This window comes from Penaeus monodon, chromosome 10, assembly GCF_015228065.2.
Source record: "Penaeus monodon isolate SGIC_2016 chromosome 10, NSTDA_Pmon_1, whole genome shotgun sequence".
NCBI classification, from domain to species: domain Eukaryota; kingdom Metazoa; phylum Arthropoda; class Malacostraca; order Decapoda; family Penaeidae; genus Penaeus; species Penaeus monodon.
This window is the reverse complement of record NC_051395.1, coordinates 2357512-2362511: the sequence shown is the minus strand read 5'-3', so window position 1 is coordinate 2362511 and position 5000 is coordinate 2357512. Positions and strand designations below refer to the sequence as shown.

The window sequence follows — 5000 nt, the reverse complement described above, 5'->3', positions numbered from 1 at the left end:
GCAAGTGAACCGTTCAGATTTCGATGATTTTTTTCAGTAAACTCAACAACCTCGCACGTACTATCAATTTTAAAGTAGAATGGGAAGATTCAGGGAAATTACCTTTTATCGACATACTTTTATTCAATGTAAATGGCTCGCTTAAATTTTCGGTTTACCGTAAACCTACTCACACCGCTAATTATCTTCACTTTTTCTCGAATCACCCGTTATATGTTAAAAAGTCAGTAGTCTCGTCCATGTTTCTTAGGGCATATAGAATTTGTGACAATTTGTTTATTGATCGGGAGCTTGACGTCATTTTTTAAACTTTTCGAAATTAGGATATCCCCATTTCTTCTTAAATCAGGCACACTCATCTGCGAGATGGAAATTTTATACTCATTCCCGTAATTCTCAACAGGATAGTGCCAGTAATCCATTAATTGTTCCGTATTACCCGTCCCTCGATGAAAAACGGCACATGTTTAAAGGCGCTGGCATTGACATTGTTTTTACATATCCGAATACGTTGCGTAATACTTTGGTTAAGCTCAATGCAGCTGGCGGTGCTCTTGAGACTTCTCCCGATATTTACACTATACCTTGTAAAGATTGCCCCAAGTTTTACATAGGTGAGACCGGTAGAGCTTTTGAGAAAAGAATTAATGAACATAAGCGTGATGTTAGATTTGCTAGAGAATCAAATGCGTGTTTCGTTCATTTACGTGATGAAGGGCACCGGCTTAACTGGAAAAGCGCTAAATTAATTCATAAATCAGCCAATTCGTACGAAAGAAAAATGTTAGAATCTCTGTTAATTATAAAAATGCCTAATTTCAACTTGAGTGCTGGTTAATGGGGCCTGGATGATCTTACCTCCTCGTTAGTTAGCAAAGCCTTCCCCAGACTCTTCGACCTTGACCCTCCTGAGACCTGATTCAGCTCTTGTTCGTCCTGTCTCTCTATCACTATATATACTTGCCAAAATTTTCTCCTTGTATCCATTTCGGTTTATTCGTCTGAAGAGGAACTCGTGAAGAGTTCGAAACGTTACAGTAGTTTCATTTTCTACTGTGGCTGTTTCCCTTTTCATCTTTGTGTACACGTTACTGTGTTTGTGTTTATATATATATATATATATATATATATATATATATATATATATATATATATATATATATATATATATATATATATATGTATGTATGTAGACATATATATTTACACACACACACACACATATCGAGTATGTGATCAATAAACATGAATATCGTTCGTTAGTTAAGTAATTAATTATTTTCTCTCGATTTTAGAGATTTATATTGTTTCATCTGTAACGAATTTAACGCGTTCATGATTTTATCTTATCACGAATACCATTTCATTTTATCTCGTTCCTAACCCTCACCCCCGACCTGACCGTCCCTTTTCTTTCTTTTGCGGTCACTTTGGATTAGAAAAAGGTTATTTTCCTGTCTTGACCTGACCTCACTTTCTCTTTTCCCGGTCGGTGGCGGCGTGGGTAGGATCAAATTGACAGCTTGGTTTCCCTGTATTTTGATTGTTATTTTTGTTGACGCCTTGGGAATTAACCATAGCATTGTTACATTGCTTTTTGGTGACACGTTCTATCGGCGCTAGAGCGAAGCATGTAACATAATTTCATTAAATTGTATTATTTGAATATAGCGTAGGATCTTCCCCCATATCATAGTGCACAGAATTGCCCGATATTGCCCCGGGGTTGCGTAAACGCCTAATAGATCTGCGCTCCGTCGTTCGAGATTAGGTACAATAAACCGAAGTTATTCGTTCGTTCGGCTTCCTTTGAGTCGGTGTGACCCGCGGTTACGTCCGTTAATTAATGTAGGACTAGGGTTTAAGCTAGAATCATTATTCGCTTATTAATCACACCTTTCTCACCCTCTTGAAGTCGCTTGCATGTTTTGGGTACCCCCCAAGCGTTTGTGTGATTCGTGAAAATTTATATATCCTTCGGGAATTTTGCGAGCGCCCATTACAGGCCCGGGCGAAGCCAGAACTTCGCAAATCTCAAGCAGCAGCCCATTACAGATACGCAGAAGAGAGCAGGGTTATTATATTCCTGGCTCGAGTCGCTTCAGTCATATACAGCATTTGGGTATAGGATCCCCCCGTTATTGAGTTTTATTGAAGTCTGACGTGCAAAGCTAGACATGTACCTCGGCAGTTCAGATTTCTGACCCCGAGAAGATTTGCTTGATAAAAAATTGGCGAATATTTTTTCATGTCACCATTCATTCATGCGTACATTCTGTCGCATATCATTATATGTTGAATTCAATGTGGTAGTTGAAATAATCTTAAATAGCTAGCATTGCTAATTTACTTCAGTTTTGTTATAGTGAACGTTAATATTCGTGTTTGTGATTCATTCTCTGTGTGAGGTCACTCTCGCTTTCCCTCTCATTAACGCTAGCTGTCACTCACACACGCATACACACACACCTTCACCTCACTCACACACGCAGGACAAAAGACACTGACCCTTTTTCATTAATAAGGCTGGTTGCTGTCTTAGTGCCGGCGTAAAGATTTATTATGTATCTCTTTAGCCCGCAATTTTGTCCGTCGTGACGAGTGGTTCGTACATAATGTACAAGTTACATCTATTTCTTATCTGTGTGACGACTATGGTTCAAATAGATCTTCGCGGATCGCCGATGTCGTTCCCTTATCTATTCTCATATCTATCAGAGACGGTGGGTAGTTCAAGTCAGGTCTTCGCGGACCGCTACTGACGTCTCCCTCTTCTATTTTCTTCTTTATCTTTGTGAAAGTAAAACACAAAAAAAAAAAAAGACGAAAATAATTTAAAAAACCAACATTAAAAACCGCAAATTTCATAAATAACCGGCTAGTGGTAGATAACACCCCCTCTTCTCTGTTGCCTTTCTTTTTCTCTTACTCTGGCCCTTACGTGTATGATCTGGCTCCCCGACTATATATTGCAGTCGGACCGGCACGGCACCGAAGGAGAACCTGCTACAGTTCCGGTCACCTTAGGATGCCGTGGGAAGGACGTCATCGAAGATCGCCATAGGCCCGCGGACCGAGATTTTCGTCAGAAAAGGTGTTAAGCCGTCCCAGTGTAGTGGACGGGCGTTGCCTGCCAGACTCCCCGTAGATCCAGCGAACCAGCACCTTTGCCGCAGGTACCAGTCGCCCCAGAATGCTGTGCATAGGCGACGCCTGGCGGACGCCTGCAGATCCGGTCAACTCCAGGAGCTCGTAGCGCAGGTATCAGCCGCCCCGAGATGCCGCCCCTGCCCCGACGCCCGTAGATCCGGAGAAGATTACGAGGACGTGTGGACGCGAGAAGGACCTGGACGAGATCTGTGAGGACGTGTGGACGAGGACGCCGCCGAGTTAGGCCTGGGCCAGGACTACGAGGAGGTCAAGACGAATCTGAAGTCAAGGAGGACCTGTGCGAGACTTTCGAGGACGTGTGGACATCGAGGACGAGCAGATTACACCAGGGACCAGGAGGATGAGGACAACATGGACGAGCAGCCACGAAGATGCACCAGGACGACGCACGAGAACGAGACGACCAGCCAAGTTAGGTCACCCTTGAAGGCGCCTCGAGGGCGAGGCGCGAGTAGGTGGCCGAGCAATATAGGATGTGGATAATTCTACAGGATGTGGATAATTCTATTTCGGGTACCAGTGGACCACGTGGCTGTTTTCCACGTGGAGCAATCAGTGTAGCAGACGGAGCCAGTGACCTCACCTCGCTCCCCCCAATGCTTCCTGCAGCTGCTGCTACCGCTCCTCCAGCTGGAACGGTCACTACTTATACCGAGAATGACCTAGGCCTCGGGGAGTTCGTGCCCAGCGACCACCGCGCTAAGGTCAGCCCTCGCCTCCCTCCGGGTGGGCTGACCGTGACCTCCGCGCGGCCCGATTACCCATAACAAGACATGTCTCGTGTGTTTTATACTGCGTGGTATCAACTCTCAGAAATAAAGAGTCAAGCCGTTAACAAGTATAACTACCCTCTGTTCACCATTGTACTAAGGATGATAGCCTTTTACAGTATATATATATATATATATATATATATATATATATATATATATATATATATATATATATATATATGTATATATATATATATGTGTGTGTGTGTGTGTGTGTGTGTGTGTGTGTGCGATTATTACCCTTGTTTTTCCCTGTTCTAACCACATTTGCAACCACCTGCACATTTCCACCCTTGTCTGACATCTCATTCGCGAGGACTTCAGGAAGCTTATCGAATGAAGCACTGTCGACTTTATCCCAAACTCGTTTGCGCACAGCTGGAGAGATAGCAGACACTAACCACGATTTAGCAAAATGTTCAAGAACTGCCGCGTGCGATGTGCTCTGAGTAACACACTGTTTCAGACACACCGACGCGTCTGATCCCGGGATAGACTGCGCCCACTGCATAAGCTTTACGCGAAATTTATTTAGGTAAGATGAAAGATCATCTTTGGAAAAGGAAGTGCATATATACAATGTCTTTGTCATTGTATATATGCATTTTGTTGAATTATAATATATAAATATTTTTCTACCAAGCGATCACCACATTTGATTTATGAAGAACAGCTCAGGATATGGTGTGGGTTCAATTTATTTACTTCACAGTAATGGACACCATTTAAAATGGGCTTGGGGGGAGTCGTCAAAACATCTGTGTAAACTCAGCTGACGACTGATGAATGTAATGTCAACATAAGAGAAGATATTAACGAAAGACACGTTAATATGCTTGTTATAGATGTGTCCAGTTATTCAGATGACTGTTAACATAACATGATGTAAGAATATCAGCATCCTGGCATTCAAAAAACAAAGTTGTCTGCTTCCGTATGTTAACGGGACCACCATAATTTGAAGGAGTCAGCCAAGCACAGCGCACGCACAACTGAGGTTCAGCTTCCTGTGTTTACTGTTATTACTTTTTAGAAGAAAAACAGAATCATGCTATC

General features: G+C 42.7%; 1 protein-coding gene across 1 annotated transcript in view; it reads right to left on the bottom strand.

Moving 5' to 3' along the window:
- LOC119577769 overlaps nt 1-5000 on the bottom strand; it is a 36946-nt gene that overhangs the window by 10126 nt on the left and 21820 nt on the right. The window lies entirely within an intron of this gene.